At 44.9% G+C, this 14,132-nt stretch overlaps 1 long non-coding RNA gene across 6 annotated transcripts in view; it reads right to left on the bottom strand.

Annotated features, from left to right (window-relative positions):
* Nucleotides 1-14,132, bottom strand: part of LOC102999910 (uncharacterized) — a 187,364-nt gene that overhangs the window by 40,707 nt on the left and 132,525 nt on the right. The window contains exon 12 of one of the 6 annotated variants that reach the window (XR_009006612.1): nt 9,494-9,611. The exons of the other annotated variants lie outside the window; for them this stretch is intronic. This is a non-coding gene — a long non-coding RNA (uncharacterized LOC102999910). Of the gene's footprint in view, nt 1-9,493; nt 9,612-14,132 lie in introns of those variants that run through there. 6 annotated transcript variants of the gene reach the window in all.

The following is a 14,132-nucleotide window of genomic DNA, read 5'->3' as shown; positions in this document are numbered from 1 at the left end:
TCTTCCTCCTTGGCCCCCATCACCACCCAATCACATTGGTCACAGGCAGCTCTTCCCGGAAGAGACACAGTTTTCCTTACACACCAATGACATCCCAGTGGCCAGCTTTCACCAGAACACTAAGTGAGATCATCACAAACTGACCTCATGTCAACACATCCTGAGGAACAGCCACTACGTCTAGCCACTGGGGCCTCTCTGAACTGCTTTTCTCAGGGCCCGCATCTCAGGGTAGCCTCGTGGGCACGGCTTCACTGTGAAAGCGTACTTTGGCACTTCTAGATACAAGTTCCCTTGAATGGGACCCAAGAAAAGCCCATCTGTGCCGCAGTACTTTCTGTGGTGGTAGGACAAATACCACTAGCCCGCTAATGAGCCTTTATGGAGTACCCACCATGTGTCCCACCCTGGGCCTGGCCCTTCCCATTCACGCCCCAGAAACACTCCACGGAGGGGTGAAGTGATTGGCCCAGGGTCACAAGTCACTAGTAAGGGGGGAAGAATCAGGGTTATGACCCAGGTCTCTCTCACTCGGAAGTCTTAGCTCTCATTGCCACCTCGATTATCTTCCCGTCCTTGGCCCGGCTCGACCTGTCTGAATCAGAAGCTTCAAAGCAACATGGGAAGATGGGGTCCTTGATGAGCAACCTTTGGGTCTGTCTGTAGGTAGGCGAGCATGAGGCAGCTACTTAGGATCCAAACCTAGATACGCTGCTAGCAGGGGCCCCGTTTCTCAGCTTCCTCAACAGACTGAGCTCCTTGAAGGTAGCTACAGAGTCTGAGCCACGAAACACTGTAGCACCGAGTACGAAGCTTGAGATAGAGTGGTGGTTTGGGCGGGATCCATGATCGGCACCATGAAAGGGCTGAAGGGCTAGCTCCCTAACTCCTAATGTATCCCTCCCCCCTTTCCCCTTTGGTAAACATAAGTTTGTTTTCTATGGTCGGTGAGTCTATTGAAATAAATGTTTGATTTTAGACAGGTGAATCTAAGGGGGAAGATGTGTCAGGTAAAGGGATGGGCATAAGCTAAGTCATGAAGTCAAAGCAGAGGCTCAGAGAGTCTTAGGGTAACAGCAAAGACGAAATCTGGCTGGAGCACAGGGAGTGTGCAAGGGATGAGATGAAAAGTTGGAGGGCAGGTTGGGGCCAAACTGCGCACGACAGAGTCACAGTGTTCACAGCCACTGACGACGGAGCAGCCGCGATGGGTCAAGTGCTGGGCCAGATGCTCTGTATTTATTATTATTATTATTTACATTTTTATTAGAGAACAGTTGATCTACAATGTTGAGTTACTTTCTGCTGTACAGCAAAGTGTATCAGTTATACATACACATATATCCACTCTCTTTTAGATTCTCTTCGATCCTTACAACAGCTCCATAATGCATTATTATCTCCCTTTGACATATGAAAAAACAGAGGCTCAGAAAGAAAAGTATAGTAAGGTCACGTATAAGATAGAGCTGGCATTCGAAGTCAGATCTGCTTAGATCTAAAGCCCAGCATCTTCTCCCCTGTTCTCCAGTGAACAGATGAACTAGGGAAGGCTTTGAATGTCAGGTGGAGGAGGGCCTGCTTCTGGGAGGTGATGGAAGGCAGGGCAGTAGGTTGAAAGAGTGAAATCTGAGAAGGGGAAGACTCTCAGCTTTCCGTGGTGGCAACTATTCTAACTGCTCTATCAAAATGGCTTCCACTTGGGCAGCATCTTGGATCCTGGGTTTCATGAGGATGAAGAGGATGTGAGGAAGCCTTCTAGGAAGTCAAACCCCGCAGCAAGGCTAATAGGAGTCAAGGTGAAGTTTCTGTAGACCTGTTTCTTTCATGGTCTGGTAGCAGCCAAATGGAGAAAAAAACATAAGCCTTTCATAAATGTTTTGCAATGGTCAACAATGAGTTTCCTGTGTATTTAAATCAGGCCCATTGGAAATATGTAAATTTTCATCAAAATACCTTGATCCTTCCGATTGGGAGGTTCTTTGGGAAACTGTCCTGAGTCTGTGGCCTTCTGTTTATTTGATCTCTGGGCTGGCTGGGCTGGGGAGACTGCCCCTAGAATTGTCTCCGCCGAGGCCTAGAGGACTGTTGCATAGGAGCCCATGGCTCTCCCTCCAGAACTCATGCTATTTGACCACAACACTGGCCTGTTCTCTAGCAAAGGCTAGGCTAGAGTAGACCTGAGCTGCAGATGGGCCTGCTGTTCAAAAGGCTGGGCCTACAGCAACGCGGAAGTTCCTACTGGCAAAGGCCCAGTGCCGTGTGAAAAACCTCTGGAAAGCGTGATCAATGTGCACCACACAGCAGGCTGCCTCACACTAGAAGGGGCTGCAGAGGGTGTCTAGGCCACATGGTACAGATGCGGAAAGTGAGAGCATCTGGGCAGGGCGGCAGGCTCCCCCAGGCCACAGAGTGTGTTCAAGCTGCTCTCTGGCCTAAAGCCCAGGGCTCAGAAGTTCTTAAGAACAATTTGACAAGTTCCAAAAGACTTCTTTCGGATGAGTTGTTTTGAGTTCAAATCACCTCAAAACGGAACTGCTGCCTATTTGCTCTTTTGACTTTCTTTGGCTTCCTCACCTAATAACATAAACAATAATAGTAAGACAGTTGACAGCAGCTTGCATATGCATTTTCCCTTGGACTCTTCACAACAGCTCTATGAGGTTGACAGAGCGGAGATTTTTAAGCCCGTTTACACCAAGGAGAAAACTGAGGCTCCAAGGAGTTCAGAAACTCATCCAAGTCAAGTGGTGGAGCTGAGACTTGAATCAAGTAATTCTATTCCAAGCCCCGTGCTCTCTCCCCTCCCATGGCCTTCTCCGGGAGCGGTCTCAGTGAAGCGGTTTTCTGCAAAACCAAATCGTGGTCTTTCCCAAGCTGCGCTCAGTTGAGATAAAGTATTTGCATGTGACCTTGTCCCCTCAGCAGCCCCTAGAGATCACACCCCCAGCCACCCGGGGCCCAGCACAACCGCTCTAAGTCCCAGCTAAGGCCTCACTCCGATCCAAGATCACCTGAGGACTTGAGCTGGCTCTTCCACCCTGCCCTCTGTGGCAGAAAAGACTCACATGCAAATGAAGTGGGACATTCGTATTTGCACTGGGGGAGATGCAGCCAAATCAAACATGATGACCACATCCACTAAATATTCCAGGCATTTCCTTTCCAGTTTTCCTGCCTGTCACCCATTCAATCTGGTGTAAAACAGCCATGCAAGAATGTGATAAATATTTTTTCCTTCCTAAACTGGCATTTAGCATGAAGAGAGAAGGACTGGAGTCAGAGTTAACTGTTGAAATATTTGCTTTCATTGGGCCAAGTATCTGTGGGAAGGAGTTGGGGTCGTTCAGGATCGAGGTATCACTGGAGGGGAAATGTAGGCGCGATTTTTAAGGCAGGCTTAGTCCCAAATCCACGGCTGGGACACATATCATCTTTGTTGTGCTTCAGGCTACTCAGAGGCAGATGGGCCAAGAGGTGGACACGCTTTGTGAAGAAATAGGTTTGTGCCTAGTTGCTGCTTGGCTGCTTAAAAGCGCGATACTTTTCCTACGTGGAATTCGTCTCGAAGGACGGTGAACGGGTGTCTGCTTAGGACTTGTGAAAAGGCTGACCAGCAGTACGCGTGAGGCCGGCGCGGGCAGGACCCGCATGAAACCCTCAACTGGGCTGGCAGGAGGCCACTTCCTACCCTGACCAGAAGGCCTGTCAGCTCCCTGATCACAGAGCTGGAACACAGGCCTGGAGGCAGGGAGGTTTTGCGTGAGAAGGGAGCTCAGGGATGGGATGAGTCAACGCCCTCAATCTGAGGCCAGAGAGGGGAGGGGACTTGTGCAAAACCAAGAGCAAAGCTGGGGCCAGCGCTCAGGCTTCCAGACCCGGGGCCACGGTGCTTCTCATGCTCCAGGCCACCTCCCACCATGTGGGCCACAGAGCTCAGGGGTGGACAAGCTACCTTCTTTCTCTCTTGCTGCTTGTCCCGAGGGGAGCCCCCTCCCAGGGCTTAGGAGAAAGAAAGTGATGGCATGGATGACAATGTCCCCAGCAAAGAGGAGCTTTGAGTAGATCTAGGACCTGTTTGCAATAGAAACAGGAGAAGGGCCACCTCCCTACAAGCCCTTTCCCACTGGACTGGACCCTCCTTCTCAGATGTGCTCCGTTCAAAGTTCACCAACTCTGCACATGACTCCTGGGGCCCAGCTCAGCCAGGCTTTTCTGTGGGTCTGATGGACATAGAAGGCAGCAATCTTCTAGAGGACAGGGCAGACGAGTTGCACTTAGAACGTGGTTTTTGAGTGAGTGACTGACAAACTGGGCCTATCATCCCGGTGTGTGTGTGTGTGTGAGACAGACAGAGAGAGAGAGAGACTGAGAGACAGAAAGAGAGGTGGAAGCAGCTGCTGATAACCCCAAAGGGAGCTTTGAAGTGAAAACCTGACAGAAGCTCTGAAGGCTGGCCTGTGTACCAAGCATGACACCAGGGCTGTGGGTTACCTTGGGGAATGGACACTTTACAAAGCGCTTCTTGACAAGCTCCCTCATTTAACTTGCCCAGTGAGCCTGAATGGACGTGGCTGTGTGTGCGTGTGCACAGGGCTATCACTCCCGCCACCCCCATCTAACTAATGAGGAAACCGGGACTCAGAGGGCTGCCCACGGTCGCACAGCCAGCATGTGGCAGAACTAGGACTCAAAACCAGGCCTTCAGCCTCTCTTATCCCCTTGTCTTTTCATTATAAACAGTATAGCCTAGGGGATAGGAGGCCAGACCTAGAATCAGAGACCTGGGTTCAAATCCCAGTTCTACTAGTTTACTGACCTGATATGGTGACTGTGACCATTAAATGAGCCAATATATGGTCATAGCCCATGCTTAACACAGTCCCCAAAGACCCTTCTCGCCTCGAAAGGCAACAGGAAGCCTGGCTACTCTGTGCTAGACCACGAGCTGGCGGGGGGGGAGGGCGGCACAGCTCTCAGCACCTTTGCCTGACCCTGCTTGGGCCAGTCCACGTGGACACTGGGCCTCTCTACTCAGCATCCACATCCAACCTTTTGTTTTTCTTTTCTGTGCCTTTCATAATGGAGGGAACTCTTCCCCCCTCTCCTCAGCCCTGGGTGTAAAAAGAACACTCGGACCCTCCCTCTGAGCTCGTGGGCACAGAGGGCAGAAGCACTTGCCGTGGAGGGACACCGCCCCCACCCCGCCCATGCACTCAGTCACCCGCACATCATTCGGTCCACCCTCATCGAGTGAGTGTGATTGCAGGCGAGCCCCGATACCAGGCTCTGCCAGGACACGGAGAGGAAGACATTCCCGGCTTGGCTGGCTCCACAGCTTTCCCCTGGATATTCTCATTTTAGTTCCATAATCATGCCTGGCAAGAGTTATCACCCCATTTTATAGAAGAAGGAAAGGAGGCTCTTGGAGAGATATGATCTGTCTGTCCATACTCACAGGGCCGTAAGTAGCCCAGCTGGGATTTGAATTCAGGTCTCTCTGTGCCCTAAGCCTATGTTCCTTTGGCTCTCCAGGGGCTGGACAGGAAAGGGGCGAGACAGGAAGAGGTTTATAAGGATGTCTTTTTCTCCCAAAGGGGATCTGGGCCAGACCAGAGGAAGCAAGGGGCCTGGGCTTCACAACTGGAAGACTCCGTGGCTGAGCTGACAAAAGAGCTACGTGTAACCACATGGCTGTGAGGTTAAATCCGTGACTGCCTCTTACTAGCAGTCTGCTCAGTTCAAGGTAGGCCTTGGCAGTGGTAGTCCTGGCTGGCAGTGTGCAGTGTGGTCAAGAGAGCATGGGCCAGAATGGGCACCCCTGCTCTGTGTCCCAACACCGTTCTGTGCAGAACCTCCAGCCCCTTATGGCCCTTACTATCCTAAACTCCCATTACCCATTGTTATGGGCTGAACTGTTTTCCCCACTTTTCATACGTTGAAGTCCAATACCTCAGAATGTGACTGGATTTGGAGACAGGGTGTTTAAAAGGGCAATTAGGTCAAAATGAAGTCATTAGGGGGAGCCCTAATCCAATATGACTGGTGTCCTTATAAAAAGAAGAGATTAAGACACAGACATGTAGAGGAAAGATCACGTGAAGACATGGGGAGAAGGCCATCTATGAGCCAAGGAGAGAGGGCTAGAACAGATCTTTTCCTGACAGACCTCAGAGGGAACCAACTCTGCAAGCACCTTGATTTTGGACTTCCAGCCTCCAGAAGTAGGAGACAATAAATTTCTGTTGTTCAAGCCACCCAGTCTATGGTACTTTATTACGGCAATCCTAGCAAATGAATGTACCCACTTATAGAGATCTATCCTCCCTGCTGGATCACGAGCTCCTTGAAGGCAGGAGCCCAGCACCAGCCCAGTGCCTGGTGCCCAGTGGATGGTCAGTTAAGAGCTGCTGAAGGGGCTTCCCTGGTGGCGCAGTGCTTAAGAACCCGCCTGCCAATGCAGGGGACACGGGTTTGAGCCCTGGTCCGGGAGGATCCCACATGCCGCGGAGCAACTAAGCCCGTGCGCCACAACTACTGAGCCTGCACTCTAGAACCCGCGAGCCACAACTACTGAGCCCGTGTGCCACAACTACTGAAGCCCGTGCACCTGGAGCCCATGCTCCACAGCAAGAGAAGCCACCGCAATGAGAAGCCCGCGCACCGCAACAAAGAGCAGCCCCTGCTCGCCGCAGCTAAAGAAAGCCCACGCACAGCAACAAAGACCCAATGCAGCCAAAAATAAATAATAAATAAATAAATTTAAAAAAAAAAGAGTCGCTGAAGGCGACCTTACCTGGGGTGGGCGGGAGGATGGGCAGGCTCCCCATTCCTCTCAGGACAGGTCTGGGGGGGCCTGCCTGCTGGCCCCTCCCTCCCTTGATCTTTTGCAGTCAGAGGGGGCCTCCTTCTTCATGGAAGACGGTGTGAGCAGCTGCAGCAAGAAGCCTGGTAGCCCGTGTTCCTGTAGACTCCAGGTTGCTCTGGGAAATACTCTGTGCTGGTTCTCTTCTCCATACAGCATGGGGTGAGGGCCTTGACAATCAGGTTCTGGTACCTGAGCATCCCGTGTACCCGTAAGTCTGGGATGGCTGAAGCATGACGATCTGGGGAAAGGGGTGGTCGAGATCTTGGAAAGTTAAGTAGGAAGTAGAATGTTGGGGTGAGGAGGGCCTTGAACACCAGGCCTCGGCTGGGACTTCGTTCTGAAGCCAGGGGAGAGCCAGGCCTTCGGAGCGGGAGGCACAACTTCACAGTGGGAGGAATGTCCTTCACACTGGGGACAGCCTGGAGCAAGGGAGACAAGAGAGTGGGCTTTGCCAGCACCCATGTGCGATGTAAGTAGTCTGAACCCCAGAAGCCAAACGGTGAGTGATGGCTGAGGAAGTGAGGCGTTTCTAACTGGGCAGCTGGGGCTATGGTAGGCTTCCTGGCCATGACCTGAAACTGTCCAGCCCTGTGTGCTCCCCAAGGTCAGAGGAACTTCCATTGTCTCCACAGAGTCCACTGCCAAGCTCAATCCGAGGGCCCAGCATAGAATCAAGAGTCTCTCAGGAGAGGTTTGTGGACCAAATTAATTTGCAGAAGAAGGAACGAATGCTAAGTTTCTGTTTTAACCCTGTAGAACGACCTTCTGCCCCCCAAAAGATGCAGCGAATGAAAAGTGGGGAGACTTCATTGTGAAAACCAGCTAATATTTAAACTCAAAACTTCAGAGGCACTCACGGAAGTCAATTCCTGAGAGCAAAGGGGAGCTGCAACTTCCAAAGGGCAGTAGCCCTCTGTGATTTCCACAGACACGCAGAAGAGGAGAGTCCAGATCTACAGTGAACCAGCTCCATCCAGCAGCATTAATCATCAATGATGCTTTTGCATCTGTTTTGGTCTAACAATATAGGAAGAAAAGGCCTTTCCGGGGTCAAAGAAAATGCTGCGTTCAGTGTCACCCTTTGTTTATCCTCGAGCTCCTTTCTGTGAAAGTTCTGCAAAGCCCTCAGGGGCATGCAGGATGAGCCCCATCTCCTGGCAAGAACAAAGGGCTTGTCTGTGAGTCCTTGGTCCTGCTGCCTGGGTATATATACTCTGACATACAAATGACATCCCATGCCACAGGTGAGATGGCTGATCAGTAAGAGAGGACTTGCAGCTCTTCTGGAATTTGTCCTCAGTAAAGCTGGCAAGACCTTCCAAGACTGGGGTCCACAGGGGGGAGTGGTTAGCACAGGTTGGTGGTAGGGCTGCGAGTACAACGCAGAGAGCTTGACTCCTGGGCCCAGGCTCCTCGCACTGGACCATCCGGCCTACTTCTCAGGCTAGACCCACAAGTCCCACCAGTCTGACCATCTTGATAGAATTGTCTGGTCAAGTCAATGGCCATTAATTTGGCTAATTTCTTTTCTGATCCCAATGATCAGTTGTTTGCATTGGCCAGGAAATGAGTTTAAATGGACTGGTTGTTCAAATAGGTCCTTGACTATGGTTGGGCATAGAGGGCTTTGTGATTTAGAAGCCGGGGTTGTCTGTCACAGTTAACGGTACATCAAAGAGCAACAGATTAAGAATAGGCCTAACTGGTCCATCCAGACAACGGAATACTATTCAGGAATAAAAAGAAATGAGCTATCAAGCCATGGAAACACATGGAGGAAACTTAAATGCATATTGCTAAGTGAAAGAAGCCAGTCTGAAAAGGCTACATGTTGTATGGTTCAATATATATGACATTCTGGAAAAGGTAAAACTATGAAGACAAAAAAAAAAAGAAAGATCCACGGTTGCCAGGAGTTTGAGGGTAAGTGGGGAGTGACGGGGGTGGAACACAGGGGATATTTAGGGCAGAGAAACTACTCCATGTGGTACTGTAATGGTGGATGCATGACATTATGCATTTGCTGAAAACCATAAAATTGTACAACACAAACAGTGACCCGAATGTAAACTATGGATTTGAGTTAATGATACCATATCAATATTGATTCATCAATTGTAACAAATGCACCACACCAATGCAAGATGTTAATAATAGGGGAAACTGAGGGAGTATATGGGAACTCTCTGTATTTTCTGTTCCATTTCTCTGTAAACCTAAAACTCCCCAAAAAGTCTATTAATTAAAAAAATAAACATTGATAGAATAGGCCTAAGTGTCCAGATATGGGAGGAAGCAGTGCAGGGCTGGAAAGCTTCTGTTCCATAGCAGACAAATAGGCAAATGCCTGGTAGACTCTGAAACCGTGGCTAAAAGTCTTCACCAACACATGAGGGTAAACACTGGACAATTTGGTCCTGTATCTAAGTACTTAGGAATAACTTTTTATAGGCATTATGTAGTCATGGTCTTTGGTGATATGCTGTATGTAGCTGAACAATAGCCCCAGAGCATATGAAAATGGAAAAAGCAAAACAAACTAGAAACTCAGAGGATAGTTGTCATTTTTTATATGAAAAGACTTCAAAATTTTCCCTTTCAATCTAGACCAACTGCATTACATCCTATGATTTTCTCACTGAAGGCAGAGAATGTGGGTCTATACCAAGAAGTGGAACTCTTTAGCCTCTCATTGTTCTTCTCCAGCCTTGGTTTTTGTGCTAAGTCCTTGAGTGCCTAAGACCTGGAGCAAATAAACAGATATGGCAATAAAAACATAAAAGAACACAGGAGACAAACACTACTGGGTTGACCTTATATGTACAATTGACAATTATGGAACATAGCACTTACACTAAATTCTACACACAGTTCAAGGTACTTCAGCATAAGTATCATTAGCTCTGGCTTTTGTTGAGTGAGATCCCTGGAGGTGGGACCACTTTCAGATAGTTCAAGAGATCCCTCTAAAACACATTCTTTTCACAAGAGAGAAGACTTGGTATTATAGAGACGGCAATTCTTCCAAAATTGATCCATAAATTCATTTCAATTTCAATAAAACTTCTAATAGATTTTTTCATCAAACTTGACAGGCTGACAATAAAATTTACATGGAAGAGCAAAGGGGCAAGGATATGAAAAAAACACTCACGAAGAAGAAGAAAAGAATAAGCAGGGGATCACGCTTCAGAGAGCAACATTTCTTATGAGCCTACAGTAATAAAACTATGTGGTATGAGCATAGGGGCAAAGTAAATCAGACCATTGAAACAGAACAGAAAGCTCAGATGTAGGGAACCTTGGTATATGACAATGATAGAACAGCAGAGAGGCAGGGAATGGATAGACTATTTAATAAACGGTGCTTAGATGATTGGATAGCCATATGAAAAAAAAGGAAATCCCTATACAAAAATAAGTTCCAGGTGAATTATAAAGCAATATGTAAAAATAAAACATTAAAACACTAAAAGAAAATAAAGGAGACTATATTTATGATAAGGTAGGACTCCTTAAGAGAAAAACACAAGCCATACCATAAAATATTAACAAATTTGACTTCTTTTAATTAAAACATTTATAGAACAAAGACAACATGAAGTTCAAAGATACCTACAGACTGAGAGAAGACATTTTCAACAGATATAAGTGGCAAATATTCGCATTTATAACATCGTAAAACATTCTCAGGTCAAAAAGTAAAAGACAAACAACCCAATTAAAATGGAGAAAAACAAAACAAACAAACAAAAAAACCATGATCCGGCACTGCATAGAGGATGAGACCTGAAAGACCATTCAAGATATGAAAAGCTAGTCAACTCCCTAGCTATCAGGGAAATACAAACTAAAGCAAGAAGACACCTTTCATGCCCATCTATTTGGCAAAATAGTAAAGTCTAGCAGTATCAGGAATGTTGTTGATGATGTGGACATACACTGTTGCTGCAAGCACAAGCTTGGCCTGACTGCTTTGGAGACAGTTGCTTAAACGATTACTTACAGTGGAGCTCAGATAGCTCACTTTGGACCTTTGCTCTTTTCTAAATTAAGTACTGAACACTAAACATTTCTCTATAAGCACTGTTTTAGCTGCACCCCACAAATTTTGTAATGTCGTGTCTTCATTTCCATTTAGTTCAAAACATTTTCTAATTTATCTTGAAATGGGTTATTTAGAAATGGGTTGTTTAATAACCATATATTGAAATAATCAAGAAAATGAGAAGATGACTCACAGAATGGGAGAAAATATTTGCAAACCATACACCTGATAAGGGACTTGTATCTAGATATATATAAAGAACTCTTTTTAAAAAATTTTTATCGAAGTATAGTCGATTTACAATGTTGTGTCTAATTTCTGCTGTACAGCAAAGTGACTCAGTTATATATATATATATATATATATATATATATATATATATATTCCATTCATATTCTTTTCCATTATGGTTTATCACAGGATATTGAATAGAGTTCCCTGTGCTATACAGTAGGACCTTGTTGGTTATCCCTTCTATATATAATAGTTTGCATCTGCTAATCCCAAACTCCCACTACATCCCTCCCCCACCCTCCCTCCCCCTTGGCAACCACAAGTCTGCTCTCTATATCTGTGAGTCTGTTTTTGTTTCATAGATAGGTTCATTTGTGTTGCATTTTAGATTCCACATTTAAGTGATATCATATGGCATTTGTCTTTCTCTGTCTGACTTACTTCACTTTGTATGATAATCTCTAGGTCCATCCATGTTGCTGCAAAAGGCATTATTTCCTTCTTCTAATGGCTGAGTAATATTCCATTGTACATATATACCACATCTTCTCATAAGAACTCTTACAACTCAACAATAAAAAGACAAACAACCATATTAAAAATGGACAAAGGATCTGAACAGACATTGCTCCAAAGAAGATATGCAAATGGCCAAGAGCACATGAAATGATGTTCAATATCATTAGTTATCAGGAAAATGTAAATCAAAACCATAACAAGATATCACTTCATACCCACTAGGATGGCTAGAATCAAAAAGTCAGGCAACAACATGTGTTAGAGAGGATGTAGACAAATCAGAACCCTCATACACTGTTGGTGTGAATGTGAAATGGTGCAGCTGCTTTGGAAAAACAACTAAACAAAGAGTTACAATAAGACCCAGTTAATTTCACTCTTATGTATATACTCAATAAAAATTAGAATATATGTCCACACAGAAACTTGTACATGAATGATCATAGCAGCATTATTCATTAGCCAAAAGGTAAAAACAATTCAAATAACCATCAATGGATGAATGGATAAACAAAACATAGTATATCTATATAATGAATATTATTTGGCCATAAAAAAGGAATAAAGCACTGATACATCCTACAATACAGATGAACCCTGAAAACATTATGCTAAGTGAAAGAAACCAGTCACGAAAAACTACATACTACATAATTCTATTTATATGAAAGTCCAGAATAGAGAAATCTATAGAGACAGAAATTAGATTAGTGCTTGCTTAGGCCTGGGTGGGGTGGGGAGAGAGAGGGGTGATAGCTAAAGGATACAAAGTTTTTTCTTGAGGTGATAAAAATGTTCTATAATTGTGTGATGGTTATGCTGGACATCTGTTCTCTAGAGCAGGGGTCAGTAAACATTTTCGGTAAAGAGCCACATAGTAAATATTTTAGTTTTTGCAAGACATTTGGTTTCTGTGACAACTACTCAACTCTGCTGTTGTAGCACAAAAGCAGTCACAGGCAGTATGGAAACAAGTGGGTGTGGCCATGTGCTAACAAAACTTTACAAAAGCAGGCGGTGGGCCAGATTTGACCTGGGGGCCATCGTTTGCCAACCTCTGCACTAGATCTTTGCTAAAAAAGATGATCTTTGTTAGCTTAGGGCCATGCACCCAAGATGCATCTCGTGTAGTACAGTGAATAGGAGATATGTGAGTGTTCTCACCTGGGCAACAGTATTGGAGTGGAGGTCGTGATGGTGAGATCTTCTAAAATGAAGAAAGAATCACAATAGTGATAAGGTCTCTTTGTCTCTTTGTGTTACGTTGGCCCAAGCAGAGGATGATCAAGTAGTATAAAGAATGTCAAAGACAATAACCCACAAATGGAAAGATGAACAGTCATCCCTTTGACATTTCATTATGTCCTTCTGGCAAAGTCGTGGGGGGGGGTTTGCTATAAAACCACCTAGAGCTGTGGAGCTTTCAGGTTTCAAAGACAATGAATTAAATGTAATTTCAAAATAGTTGGTCTTTATGCTAAAACATACACACACACATAGAGGAATAAAGTGTTGTGATCTAAAATGGTTAGAAAAAATGACAGAATAAAAATAATAATTACATTAAGAGAGCATGATTTATTATAAATCTGTTTAGTATTGACAGAAAGCAGGCATGCAGGAGCAGCCTGAAAGCAAGAGAAAGAGTATTTTAAAAAATACAATGTTTAGGAGAAAACTCTAATTCGAAAAGATACATGCACCCCAATGTTCATTGCAGCACTATTTACAATAGCCAAGACATGGAAGCAACCTAAGTGTCCGTCGACAGATGAGTAGATAAAGAAGATGTGGTCTATATACGCGATGGAATATTACTCAGCCATAAAAAAGAATGAAATAATGCCATTTGCAGCAACATGGATGGACCTGGAGATTACCATACTAAGTGAAGTCAGACAGAGAAAGACAAATATCATATGATATCACTTATATGTGGAATCTAAAATATGACACAAATGGACTTATTTACAAAACAGAAATAGACTCACAGACATAGAAAACAAACCTACAGTTACCAAAGGAGACAGCAGGGGGTGGGGGAGAGATAAATTAGGAGCTTGGGATTAACAGATACACACTACTATATATAAAATAGATAAACAACAAGGACCTACTTGTTAGGTAAGTAGCACAGGGAACTCTACTCAATATCCTGTAATAACCTATAATGGAAAAGAATCTGAAAAAGAATATATATATATATATATATATATATATATATATATATATATGTATATATGTGTGTGTGTATATATGTATATATATATATATAACCGAATCGCTTTGCTGTACACTTGAAACTAACACATTATAAATTAACTATACTTCAATTTTAAAAATACAATGTTTAATGTTATTCCCAAAGAAAATATTTCCTAACTGAACTCTCCTGTCAAAAAAATTTGTTCTATTTAATAATGGTTATCACCTATGATACAGATGCCCTGTGACGAAAATAAT

Source organism: Balaenoptera acutorostrata, chromosome X (genome assembly GCF_949987535.1).
Source record: "Balaenoptera acutorostrata chromosome X, mBalAcu1.1, whole genome shotgun sequence".
Taxonomy (NCBI): domain Eukaryota; kingdom Metazoa; phylum Chordata; class Mammalia; order Artiodactyla; family Balaenopteridae; genus Balaenoptera; species Balaenoptera acutorostrata.
The sequence above is the reverse complement of the archived record's forward strand: the minus strand, read 5'-3'. Positions and strand labels throughout refer to the sequence as shown.